Genomic DNA, 14,514 nt, shown 5'->3' on the forward strand with positions numbered 1-14,514 from the left:
CGCACCCACAAAATGCGACTGCTAAAGTGAAAAGTCGTAAAGCAGTAAAAATCGCCGCAACCATGCTGGAAACATGTGCATGTCGGGTCATTGAGTCATTGGATGAATTTTATGAGGCTTTGGATGAATAAAGGCATTTGGATTTATCAGATGAGTTGAAGGACACTTTTGTTTAGTGCCCACCATTCTGATTGGGCAATTCCACGTTGGTTCTGTGCTTTTGAGTTTGTGGTTTTGTGTCCCCTGTTTTATTCTTTGCCCCTTGTACAGGCTGTCAGAACCATGCAATTATGGGAACGACCACTAGAGCTCCCAACTCACTTCAGAGTATGCACTCTCTTCATTTAATCTGGCAGAATGAGGCCCAAATTGGAGCCCAGTATCCTACCAGCTAATAACACTGGTTTATAGTGAGAACTGATGGCAAGCCAATCACGGAGTGGAGCAGGACCTGGCAGGAAGCACAAAGGGTGCTCCTGCCTTATGCGCAGCTCTGCAGGGAGAAAGGCAGCCGTCTAGCACCGACCACGCCAGTTAAAAAAAGGTACAGGGGGGCTGCGGGCTTCAGGCTTCCCAGCACCAGACTACCAGACGCACCTATGTGTAGAGGAGGAAAAACCAAGAAAAAAAAATTCTGAACCAAATTTTTTTTTCTTGGGTTTTCCTCCTCTACAGGTGGGGGCGTCTTATGGTCCGGTGCGTCTTATAGAGCGAAACATATGATAATTTTAAAGAGAAATAGATGTAGTCAGACTCAGGACCAAGCTTCAAATTGGAGAAAATAGAAACAGAGAACAACAAGGCCTGTGTTTTTTTCTCACGGTCTTGGCTCAATGCTCAGGCCTTATCTTCTTGTTGACTAAAGCATGTAATGCGCTCTCTTCCCCAATTTTCTCTGCTTCAGTAGCCAAGGGATGTCAGATCTGTGCCTGGTTCTTCTGCCCAGATGTTTCAGGGAAAAATTAGAGTAGGCCTGGAAAAATTAAAGTAGGCCAGTTATGATATTAAGCTAAAATACCTCTTTTCCCACATCATTAGATGAACCTTCAGGGGAGGTGCAGGGAGAGGAAGAGAGATGGCAGTGAGGAGGAGAGTTATCCACACAGCGATACACACTGGTCTAATGTGACTCCCAATGTGACTCAAGGTGGATCACTCTTCCTCCACAGGTCTCCTTGTCTAAATTGAGACACCTAGTGGTCAATAGTCACCCAGTGGTAATCAGCATCTCTTTAAGGTCCCCTTTTATCATGCGCTTTAGTTCAATGACGCAACTTCCTGTTTCTGCCCGGTTGGATCACAGCTGATGGAGAGCAGGAAGGGGAGCGGTGGGCAATGTTTCTGAATCGCTGCTGAAGCCAGCGGATTTTTCAGCAACACAGCAGGTGAGGGCAACATCGGACCGGAACGGAGAGAAGGAGACGACGTGCTGGCCTCCCCCCAGAGCCATGGAGCCCAGGGAAGCTGCCCTGTTTGCCCATCCCTAATGCCGGCCCTGCCTGAAGGTGTTTTTGAAAACTGTTTACACAGGTGTAAACCCAGGGTCCTTTCTGTCTACCCTGCAGCTGCTTATGGTCTGCAGGACGCAGGCCTAGTACATCTTCAGGCAGGGCCGGCATTAGGGGCAGGCAAACAGGACAGCTGCCCTGGGTAGGGTTACCTTTTGAGGACATGTCCAGGGGTCCAGATGGCTTTCAAAACCCAGCTTTTTGTCCGGGTTTTGAAAAGCTGCATCAGGCAGGGAAGTCCACGCATGTGCAGCTGTCACACGCATGTCATCATGTAGTGTCCGCGCATGTGCGGACTTCCTCCCTGCCCGGCAAGAGCAGGGGGTGGGGCTAAGGCAGGTGTGGGTGGAACTAGGTGGACCTGAGGGGCGGGGCTAGGGGGTCCAGATTGTCTGAAAGGAAAATCTGGCAACCCTAGCCCTGGGCCCTAAGGCTCGGGGGGGGGGGGGGGGCGCAATGGGCCAGCATGTCTTCCCCCTTCTCTCCGCACCAGTCCAATGTCACCTTCACCTCCTCAAGAAAGAGGATTAAGGAAACATTTGCAGCATATAAACAAATGGCACACTTCTACAAATAAACAATCCAATCTACCAAATGAATTTACTTCTTCCAACGATCATTAGAGCACCAAACTCAACAAAGCTCTATAAAATGTTGCTTTCTCTTACAGATAATCAAGCTAGACCACCTGAGGTCACCACCTCCTCAGCAGATAAATTAGCTTCTAGCGGCTACAAAAATAAACACCTTAACAGTTCTCACTCAAAGTACAATGCCTTCAATTTACAGCACTCCTAACACACAGGTAAATAAAAGCTGATTCACACTGACATACTTGACAAGCTGACCAAGGTGCTTTTCAAACAAATACGCTCCTACCACGCATTAGCCTTTCCCCTTTCAATTTGCCACCCACAGAAGATTCTAAAGGCTTCGAAAACAGAAAATCCTGGGTTTTGATCATACTTTGGCATTGAACAAAAAGATCATGCACACAAACGCACTGAAGATGGCCAAAAGTCCTGCAATGCTTTATTATTCAAATTTCAAAAGACTTGACACACCAAACAAGACATCTACAATCTCACGTCTCTGCTGCTGTTGCTCAACTGAATATACGAGGGTCATTTCATAAATAATGCACACTATTTTTACATGTTTTATTATTTTTTTCAAGTATTTCTTTATTAATCCTTCAATATAGTCTCCCTGCTTTGCAATGACCAAGTCCCAACGTCTGGGAAGCTTCATTATTCCATCCAAGACATCATTTTGTTCAGTTGCCGAATGGCTCGGGTACCGGTGGGAAAAAGCTCTTCCAGAGATGCAAAACAATGTCCATGCATAGGTTGTTTCAACTTTGGAAAAAGGTCGAAGTCTGGTGGACTCATGTCTGGACTGTAGGGAGCATGAGGTAACACCTCGCAGCCGTATTCGTGTAGTTTTTCAATGACGACATTCCTTATGTGCGGGCGAGCTTTGTCATGAAGAATGAGTGGCCCAGCCAAGAGCAACTGAGGTCGGGTTTTGTGAATTTTTTGCAAAAAATCATGATAATACACTGCTGTGGCACTTCTTCCACATGGAACTTTGTCTGTGATGATGATGCCTTCATGATCATAAGCAAAAATCATCATTTGTTTGACTTTTGATTGAGCTCGTCGAAATTGTTTTGGTCGTGGGGAAGATGGAGCTCTCTACTCGTCATTGAAAAACTACGCGAATATGGCTGGGAGGTGTTACCTCAAGCTCCCCACAGTCCAGATACGAGTCCACCGGACTTCGACCTTTTTCCAAAGTTGAAACAACCTATGCGTGGACATCGTTTTGCATCTCTGGAAGAGCTTTCTTCTGCCGCTACCCGAGCCATTCGGCACCTGAACAAAAACGATGTCTTGGATGGAATAATGAAGCTTCCCGGACACTGGGACTCGGTCATTGCAAAGCAGGGAGACTATATTGAAAGATTGTAAAGAAATACTTGAAAAAAAAAAAACAACAAGCATGTAAATTTTAAAAAATAGTGTGCATTAGTTATGAAATGACCCTCATATAAAGAACCAACAAACCAATCAAAATAATACTGATATAAAAAGGTGCCTTGAAAGACAGATGATGGGTGCAGGGTTTGCAAAACAAATGAGATGTTATCATTTTATTTTATTTATTTATTATTTTATATACTACATATATCCTAAGTGATTTTACATTCAGGTACTTTATCATATTTCCCCATCTGTCCCGACGGGCTCAAACTCTATCTAGTGCACCTGGGGCAATGAGGGGATTAAGTGACTTGCCCAGGGTCACAAGAAGCCGTGAGGGATCTGAACCCACAACCTCAGGGTGATGAGCCTGTAGCTCTAACCACTGTGCCACAAACTTCCCCCTATATAATATATATCTTTCATTTTATATACCACATCGTCCCTGCAAAAGAGGGATCGATGTGGTTTGCATTAAGATTATGTACAGTAAATTAATTTTAAAATGTGTACGATTAATAGAAACACAGAAACATAGAAGATGACGTCAGAAAAGGGCTACAGCCCATCAAGTCTGCCCACTCTGCTTACCCACCCCCTGTCTATGCCCTAATGACCCAATTTCCTTATCTTGACCCTCGTAGGGATCCCACATGGGTATCCCATTTATTCTTAAAGTCTGGCACGCTGTCTGCCTCGATCACCTGCACTGGAAGCTTGTTCCAATGATCAACCACTCTCTCTGTGAAGAAATACTTTCTGGTGTCTGCAGCAGCCACTCTCTCCTCCTCTCCCTATTGGCTAAGGCTCTTAACATTTGCATCTCCTCTTCCTATAGGCTAAGGCTCTTTACACCTGCATTGTGATGTCATAGAACTTTCTGAGTATAGAAACATAGAAACATGATGGCAGATAAAGGCCAAATGACCCATCATAGAAACATAGAAGATGACGGCAGAAAAGGGCTACAGCCCATCAAGTCTGCCCACTCTGCTTACCCACCCCCTATCTATGCCCTAGTGACCCAATTTCCTTATCTTGACCCTCGTAGGGATCCCACATGGGTATCCCATTTATTCTTAAAGTCTGGCACGCTGTCTGCCTCGATCACCTGCACTGGAAGCTTGTTCCAATGATCAACCACTCTCTCTGTGAAGAAATACTTTCTGGTGTCTGCAGCAGCCACTCTCTCCTCCTCTCCCTATTGGCTAAGGCTCTTAACATTTGCATCTCCTCTTCCTATAGGCTAAGAGGCTTCCTGCATTGGAAGCTTGTTCCAATGATCAACCACTTTCTACTTTCTGGTGTCGCCATGAAATTTTCCGCCCCTGAGTTTGAGCGGGTGCCCTCTTGTGGCCGAGGGTCCCTTGAGAAAGAAAATATCATCTTCCACTTCGACACGTCCCGTGAGGTACTTAAATGTTTCGATCATGTCTCCCCTCCCCCTACGTTCCTCGAGAGTGTAGAGCTGCAATTTGTTCAGTCTCTCTTCGTACGAGAGACCCTTGAGCCCCGAGATCATCCTGGTGGCCGTCCGTTGAACCGATTCAATTCTGCGCACATCTTTACTGTAATGTGGCCTCCAGAATTGCACATTATTAAAATAAAAAAAAAAAAAAAACTCCACTAATCTGAAATAGCAGAAAGCAAGATTTAATAGGTAATGTATAACCGCAGACTGAAGGGAAATTTATTCCATAAAGCAGTGCGTAGAATAAAGTAAGAACAGAAGACTTGACTCTTTGACTGAACACCTTTAAACGACAGAAAAGACAGCTTATAAGCAGAAGAAGATCTACGGCCACTTTGTTGGGGCAGACCTATTTTATGATTGTCCATAAAATATTTTAAAAACTAAACACGCGCATTTGAACTTGACTCTTGACTGAATAGGAAGCCAATGTAGTGATCTCAAGAGGGACGCGACGTGTTCAAATGTATTTTTGTTAAAAATCAGCCGAGCTGCAGTATCCTATATCAGTTGTAGACATTTTAAATGACCTTTACTATTACCACAATCAACTGAATTACGGTAGTCCAACTGAGCTAATACAGTCGACCAGACACTCGTGGCAAAATGATGTTGATAAAATAGGGCTCGCACCAACTTCAGGCGACGTAAGCTTAGAAAACATTTTCTGACTAGATTATTTATCTGTTGCCCAAAAGATAACCCAAAATCTAGTGTAATATCCAATATTCTTGATAATTTTCCAATAGACAAGGCTTCTCCAGAATCTAAAAAAATATTATTAGGAAGTTTGGGATAATCAGGCCCTAACCACAATTTAGTCTTCATAGGGTTTAACTTCATCACGGTCAAAACTGACCACTATAACCAGTGGCATAGCAAGGGTGAGAGGCGTCCAGGACGGTGGCACCCCTCACCCACCCTCATCTCTGCCCCCCTCCTTCCCCGATCCTGCCTGCCGCGTGCGCCCCCTTCCCCCGTACCTCTAGATGAAGTTGTTGCTCACGGCGGTCGACAATCTGCTCCTCGCAACCCCGTCGGCTCTGCCTGTGACCTCACTTCCCATGCACGGCACCCGGAAGTGACATCAGCCGGAGAGCCGACGAGGGTCGTGGAGAGCACGTTGTTGACTGCCGCGAACAACAACTTCATCTAGAGGTACGGGGGAAGGGAAAGGGGGTACGCACGTGGAGGGGAGGAATAGGAAGAGGTGGGGCGGAGAAGAGATGGGGTGCCAGCGCCCCCACCAACATGGCGCCCAGTGCGGACTGCCCCCTCTTACTACGCCACTGATTAAGTCCCCATGTTTATTAAAATTTGATATACCGCCTTCAGATTGTCAAAGGGGGAGAGTGTGGCGCAATGGTTAGAGCTACGGCCTCAGCCCCCTGAGGTTGTGGGTTCAAAACCCTCGCTGCTCCTTGTGACCCTGGGCAAGTCACTTAATCCCCCTATTGCCTCCTGGTACATTAGATAGTGAGCCCACCGGGACAGACAGGGAAAAATGCTTTGAATACCTGAATAAATTCATGTAAACCATTCTGAAGTCCCCTGGAGAACAGTATAGAAAATTGTGACATCATAATGCCTCATTCCACCAATGCCTAAGAGCCAACCTCATCAGTGATGTCACAATAGCTTGACTGGCTCACTTTTACTACACTTTGATTTCTAGAGTGGCGCAGTGGTTAAAGCTACAGCCTCAGCACCCTGAGGTTGTGGGTTCAAAACCCTCACTGCTACTTGTGACCCTGGGCAAGTCACTTAATCCCCCCATTGCCCCAGGTACATTAGAAAGAGTCTGAACCCACTGGGACAGACAGGGAAAAATGCTTAAGTACCTGAATAAATTCATGTAAACCGTTCTGAGCTCCCCTGGGAGAATGGTATAGAAAATTGACTGAATAAATAGTGTGAAAAGCTTCAGCCTCTGATAACCAGAGCTGGTATTGTGACATCATAATGCCTCATTCCACCAATGCCTAAGAGCCAACCTCATCAGTGATGTCACAATAGCTTGACTGACCTATACTTCGCTCACTTTTACTCCATTTTGATTTCTAGAGTGGCGCAGTGGTTAAAGCTACAGCCTCAGCACCCTGAGGTTGTGGGTTCAAACCTATGCTGCTCCCTTTGACCCTGGGCAAGTCTCTTAATTCCCCCATTGCCCCAGGTACATTAGAAAGAGTGGACAGACAGGGAAAATGCTTGAGTACCTGAATAAATTAATGTCAATTGTTCTGAACTCCCCTGGGAGAACAGTATAGAAAATTGAATATATAAATAAATAAAAGCGGTGTACATTACATTAAAAATATAAAATTGTACCATTAGTACTTAGGGTCGATGCATGATAAATTGAGACAAAAGGGAAGAAGGGTGGAACTACAATCATTTATAGGAAAGAAAGAGAAAGGGTAGCACGAAGGGGAAGGGAAGCCATGCTCTTCCTAAGTTATCATTTAGTTGGGAGAGGCCTGTGATTTGGGTTGGACGGGAAGTTATAAATTATAGGTGTCCTTAAACATGAATGTTTTTAAATGCGTTTTAAATTTATCAATATTTTCCAGACGCCTCTCATCTTAGTTAAACCCTGCGAAGACTATTAACAATCTAGTAATACAACAACTACCGTGTTTCCCCGAAAATAAGACCATGTCTTATATTAATTTTGGGCCCAAAAAAGGCACCAGGTCTTATTTTTTTTCATGTACAATGATCATCTCTCCTTTCCTCTCCTCCACCCCAATTCTGCCTATTTCCTTTCTCTCCCCCACATGTTCAGTATCTTTCTAGCCCTCCCCCCTCCCTCCCATCCCCCTGTGCAGCAGAACTCTTGCAGCCTATATCTCTCCCTTCCTCCCATCTCCCCATGGAGAGGCAGAGGAATGCCCGGGCATGAGAAAGCCGCGATGGGGCCTGCGCTGATGCTGATGCGGTTTGTTATAAGGAATTGTTTTTCAGTCTCGCAGTCGGATTTCAGATGTGTGGGAGAGATGGAAGGGTCATGGGGGGAGCGTTGCTGCCGCCAGCGACTAGGACTTAATTTCCGGGGTAGGGCTTATATTAAGACCTACCCCAAAAATCATGCTGGGGCTTATTTTTGGGGAAACACGGAATTAGAGGGAAAGTTATTTAAATCTGGACTAACTTCTTGTAGTATGAAAATATCAATCCCATTTGTGAAAAGAAATTCACCTAAAGAGAGAACACTTAAAGACGTCATGGGGACATTGAAAAGGATGGGGGACATCAGAGATCTTTGGGGAACACCACAGACAGGAAATCCAGGATGTGGATGTTCTTCCATCGGTTTGTACCACACATGGGATCTTAACGACAGAACCCACCCAAAACATTACCTCCCACACCTATTTGTGAAAGGAGGAATGTTAAAACTTTGTGATCGACTACGTCAAAGGCAGTCGATAAATCAAATGTTAAAGAATCAAATGTTTTTTACTTAATATTTTTTGAATCTGAGAAATAAGAGAGAGTAATAATGTCTCGGTGCTTTAACAAGGATGAAAGCCATGTTGAAATGGATGTAAAATTGAAAATGTATCTATAAAAGTCTGATCTGAAGAAGGCTAATCTAATTATGCTCTAGTTCAGTGGTCTCAAACTCAAACCCTTTGCAGGGCCACATTTGGATTTGTAGGTACATGGAGGGCCGCAGAAAAAAAAGTTTAATGTCTTATTATAGAAATGACAATTTTGCATGAGGTAAAACTCTTTATAGTTTATAAATCTTCCCCCCCCCCAACGGCCTGCATGTTTCCCCCTTCTTTGCAGCATCCTCCAGCATTTCCCCTGCCCTTCCGGTCTTAGTTTCAGCTAATTACCATGCCTGCAGAGAGGAATACCAGTGCTTTAACATTCCTTGCAGGCTGCCATCGGCCTCCACAGCACATTCCCTCTGCTGCGGTCCCGCCCCTCCTCTGGAGGCCAGGGGAGAAGCCAGAGGACACTGCAAAGAGCACTAGTATAGACTGTGGGCCGCAAAATAGTACCTGGCGGGCCGCTTCTGGCCCCCAGGCCGCGAGTTTGAGACCACTGCTCTAGTTAGTCCAATAAAAAAAGGTATCACTTGGATTCTTTTTGTTTAATTTCTTGTCATTTCTACATATTATCTTTAAGAGTGGACTAACACCATTTCTGTAGAAAGTCTGAAAGTTGTTCTGAAACTACTGATTCCAATAATTTGGTCAGTATAAGGATGTTAGCTATTGGACAACAACTTGCTGGTATTAAAGGGTCTAATGTAATATATTTCATTAGTGGGGTAAGTATTCGCTGTGATAGGGGATTAACAGACCCGTGAATAACTTTTTCATATGTTATTTGCTGTTTTCTATTAAAAACCATCGTGAATATGGTGAAACCGTGAATAACACGGTGGGAGACCTGGCCTGAAGGAGAGGCAAAACACGGTGAAGAAAGCGCGGGGAATCAGCAATTTTCTCTGTAAACACTTGGAATCAGCGATTTCTCTATGCAAGCTGATGTAATTTGGGGGAGGAGCCAGCAAGCTAAAAAAAACGAGAATAATCGAAACCGCGATTGCTGAAACCGTGAATACGGAGGGAGAAATGTAAAATCTGACCCATAGGTAAGGAATAAAATCCATGATCTAAAAACCGATTCATTAACGATGTTAACCAGTGTCCATCCTTGTCCCTCTATACTTCACTATATACCATATCTACTATACTATTTATTTAAAAAATTATATACCGCATATTAACTATACGGTGTACAAAGATTACGATCATAACAAGTTAAACACCACATACAGACACAATTGCAGAACAGCTCTCATTAAAAAAAAAAAAATGAACTAAGACAGGAAAGCGCTAACAAAGAACTGAGTTTTCAGCATTTTCTTAAAATTCATCCTCTCAGCACAGTATCGCAAAATTCCAGGCAACCCATTCCAAAGCTCGGCACCTGCCACAGACAGCATCGCTGCACCAATCCTAACATGAGAGATTGACATCTTGCCCTCTAAACTCAGTTTCATACTATTTTCTGATCTCAATACGGTTCATAGACAACGGCGCGAAAGACAAAGGCGCGCCCGGACAATTGAGCGCAGCGCGGAGGCGTGTGCCGCTCAAAATTACAGTTTTTAGGGGCTCCGACAGGGGGTTTTGTTGGGGAACCCCCCCACTTTACTTAATAGACATCGCGCCGGCGTTATGGGGGGTTTGGGGGGTTGTAACCCTCCACATTTTACTGTAAACTTAACTTTTTCCCTAAAAACAGGGAAAAAGTGAAGTTTTCAGTAAAATGTGGGGGTTACAACCCCCCAAACCCCCCACAACGCCCCCACAACGCGGCGCGATGTCTATTAAGTAAAGTGGGGGGGGGGTTCCCCCCACACACACCCCCCGTCGGAGCCCTAAACACAGTAATTTTGAGCGGCGTGCACCTCCGCGCTGCGCTCAATTGTCTGGGCATGCCTTTGTCCCGGCGCGCTTTTGACCTGACACCCTCAATACTAGCCAGTACCAGGATCTAATTCAAAGGTGTACGCATTACTTTCAAAATTTTATATGGTATTTTTATTCCTTTGTTCCTCTGCTATGGATTTCCCTATGCTAGAGGCGTTCAACAATTTAAACTTTCCCTTCATTCTAGGAAAGGAATTAAAGGAGTCAAGAACTTTAGCCTTTCTTTGGCTTTTCAATTTTCTCAATTAGGGAATGAATTCCCTTTAACTTTGAGATGCCCCAGTCCTTTCCAATCCTTCCGCAAATCTTTAAAAACTTTATTATTTGCTAAACATTTTGAAAATGAATCTCCATGCAATTTTAGCATATTTTTCTTAATTATTGTGAACTGAGTCGAGCTTCCTCTGGTTGATGACCTGGTATATAAAGCTAAGCTTTAGTTTAGTTTAGTTCAAACGCCTTCTAGGCCGATATATATATTTTTTTAAAACAAAACCTTGTAAGCCAACCGGGGAAATATGATACAAAATCTGATGTATAGCTGAAAGAATCTTAAAGTGAACCCTTTGCTGCATAGGTAACCAATGCAGTTGCTTCAGTACTGGGGTTATGCAAGCCCTTCTTGAGACACCACTAATCAATCTTGCAGTGCCCGCATCTTCACTTTAGCATCTCCCAAGTATATGTTTGCCATACCATGCTGGCCCTGCTACGATCTTTCGTACCATTTTTTCCACACCATGTTTGCCGTTCCATGTCTTCCGTTGCTATATTTCGTCATGCATGCTTGCCTAACTGTTTTTGCTAGTCATGTCATGCTATGTTTACTGTGCAAAATGTTTCACTGAACTCTGCTCGCCATGCTATGTCTCACCATACCATGCTTTGTAAACTTTGTTTCCCCATCTTTGTCAGACTTATTAGATGGACTGTGAGCCCACCGAGACAGACAGGGGAAAAATGCTTGAGTGCCTGAATAAATTCAGGTAAACCATTCTGAGATCCCCTGGAAAAACAGTATAGAAAATTGAATACAGTGTTCCCCTGTGAATTCGCGGTTCGCGAATCGCGGACTCACTCATTCGCGGTCGGCCCCAACCGCCTCTTGCTGTAGTAAAGTTGCGTGTCAAAGCAGCTCCTGATTGGTGTAGCCTGACTTTACTACAGGAAGAGGCGGTCGAAGCAGACCGCGAGTGATTTCCTTCACCCGCCGGTGCTCCGGCTGCCCTCTCCTGCCTACCCTGCCTTTTGACAGGCGAAAAACCACATTTGCGGTTTTTCAAAATTCGTGGGGGTTCCTGGAACAGAACCCCCATGACTTTCAGGGGAGTACTGTAAATAAATATAGGGAAATTCTGAAAAACAGCAGGATATGGGTCCAAAGAACAATAAGAACAGCTCAGTCTATTTAATATTGAAACAATTTGGTGTTTGGTAACATGAGAAAAAGGAGTCCAATATCTATCTACAGGAACAAAATTTATTCAGTTCAATTTTTTTTTTACATAGAAACATAGAAATAGACGGCAGATAAGGGCCCACGGCCCATCTAGTCTGCCCACCTTAATGTCCCTCCCCTACCTTTGCCCTGTGAATAGATCCCATGTGCCGATCCCATTTGGCCTTAAAATCAGGCACGCTGCTGGCCTCAATCACCTGTAGTGGAAGACTATTCCAGCGATCAACCACTCTTTCAGTGAAAAAGAATTTCCTGGTGTCACCTTGTAGTTTCCCGCCCCTGATTTTCAACGGATGCCCTCTTGTTGTCGTGGGACCCTTTTTGCACGTTCTCCCAAAGAAGCTCAAAACGGGTTACAAATCAGGTACTCAAGCATTTTCCCTATCTGTCCCGGCAGACTCACAATTTATAAAATCATTATTGGCTGAATATAAAGAGATAGAAAATACACATCTTTAAGATGTAAATGAAGATCGAATAGTTTTGATCTTGTCCAAGAAATAGCTAAATGATCGGCATTAGAAGTTTGAGGATGTTGTTCAGTCTTTAAAGGAGCAGATAAAGATCTCCAGATTTTAAACAGAGCGCCATAGATCTCTTATCGCCATGAAACGGCTTCCTAGGTGTTCTAAGTTCAGGCTTGAATAGCATGATTTTAATTCTCCAAAATGACTTATCTTGTACAAATTTAGTTTTCTTCCATCTTAGCTCGTTTTCTTTACTGACATTTTAGAGCAATGGTCTCAAGCTCGCAGCCCACCAGGTACTATTTTGCGGCCCATGGTCTGTACTAGCGCTGCCCGCTCTTTGCAGCATCCTCCGGCTTCCTCCCTGGCCTCCCTCTCTTACCTTCAGGTAATTACCGCAGCCTGCGGAGAGGATCGCCGGTGCTGTAGCGATTCTTGCAGGCTGCCGTCATCCTCAGCAGCACGTTCCCTCTGCCGCAATCCTGCCCCTGACATCAGAGGAGGGGCAGGACTGCGGCAGAGGGAATGTGCTGTGGAGGCCGATGGCAGCCTGCAAGGAATGCTACAGCACCGGCAATCCTCTCTGCAGGCTGCGGTAATTAGCTAAAACTAAGCCCAGGAGGCCAGGGGGAAAGCTGCAAAGAAAGGGGGGGGGGAACATGCAGGCCTTCGGGGGGGGGGGGGAGATTTATAAACTATAAAGAGTTTTACCTCATACAAAATTGTCATTTCTTTAATAAGACATTCACTATTTTTTTCTGAGGCCCTCCAAATATCTACAAATCCAAAATGTGGCCCTGCAAAGGGTTTGAGTTTGAGACCACTGTTTTGGAATATGATCAGAATCGGTAAACTGATGCTACTAGAACAGATTATACCTGGCTCTTCAGTGTACAGTTGTGTTTCCTATGAAACCTTTGTTAATGTGCCTCAGATATCAACACTTTGGATATAAAAATGGTTCCCTCAGAACATCTACCGACAGCACACCATCTGTCAGCTGTGCCTCCCTTTTCCAGCTCCTCTTCCCCCTCACTGGGTGTCACGGCAATCCATCTCTCTACCTTACCATCCTCTTCCTTTCCCCTCCAGTCCCAATGATCCCTGACAAATCCTGCGTGTAATTAACGTGTCACTCTGGCTGCTTCTGCCAAGAACGCTGCACCTGGACCATCAATCTTCCTTGGCAGAAGTACCCTGGCATGGATTGCTAAAATTATTTTCTGCCATTCAATTCCCCCAATCCCCCCCTCCCCTCTTTTCCCTAAACTGGCAAGGAAAAGCATAATTTGTCAGTCCCTCCTTCATATTAAAACAAAGAAAATGCGAGTATTTAGACAACAAAATAGCACAGCAGTGTTATAACCACTCGGGCCTGCAGCTCTAAGTTCAAAAGAAGGGAGGAGAAGTGTTTGCCAACCACTTCAGCCCGGACAAAAACAGGTGGTAAGACAAGGGCTTCCTGCAATACGGCCTCCTGGGATGCTGAGACTAAGCCAATGTTGAAAACAAACCAGGAATAGAAAAAATAGGATGGTAAAACGTGAAGCAGAAGCAAGGTGTACACTGACTAAAGAGCAATTTGCAACAAGGCCAGACCTAATAAGGTGGCTTCCATTGTGTATGGGAGGTGAGTGGGCGGGAGGATGTCTTGAGAGTTTCCTCCTATTCCATTGGGCTTCATGCTCATTTTGAACCAGAATCTACTGCATCTTAAACCCTCTTCCCCTCATCTTCTCTCTTCTCCATTCCAGCAACAGGCCTTGACCAAAGACACAGACTCCTGATGTAATCTGAATGTGGCCATTAGGTGTCAGGGTTGAGCCAGCCTGAGGAGCAGAGGCTGGCCTCTGAAACGGAATGCCAGCAAGCAGTACCTGCCATTGAGCAATCAGGGGAGAAGTTATCAAGCTAAAGGTCTCTATTGCAGCTTGTCTTGTCCTACTATGGTGATATTTAGGGCACTGTGGGTTGCATAGTCATGAAATGCAAAACAATGCAAAAATGTATGTAAAAAAGCTCATTACTATGTAAATATTAGAGTCATTGGACAATTAAAATTTTTTAATCGTGGTTAATCTCAAGATTAAAATAAGAACATAAGAATAGCCTTACTGAGTCAGACCAATGGTCCATCTAGCCCAGTATCCCGTCCTCACGGTGGCCAA

At 44.7% G+C, this 14,514-nt stretch overlaps 1 protein-coding gene across 2 annotated transcripts in view; it reads right to left on the reverse strand.

The window, feature by feature from the left end:
- The window catches only part of KCNH2 (potassium voltage-gated channel subfamily H member 2), an 809,359-nt gene that overhangs the window by 559,302 nt on the left and 235,543 nt on the right, over nt 1-14,514 (reverse strand). The window lies entirely within an intron of this gene.

The sequence above is a fragment of the Geotrypetes seraphini genome, chromosome 2, assembly GCF_902459505.1.
Source record: "Geotrypetes seraphini chromosome 2, aGeoSer1.1, whole genome shotgun sequence".
In the NCBI taxonomy this organism is placed as follows: domain Eukaryota; kingdom Metazoa; phylum Chordata; class Amphibia; order Gymnophiona; family Dermophiidae; genus Geotrypetes; species Geotrypetes seraphini.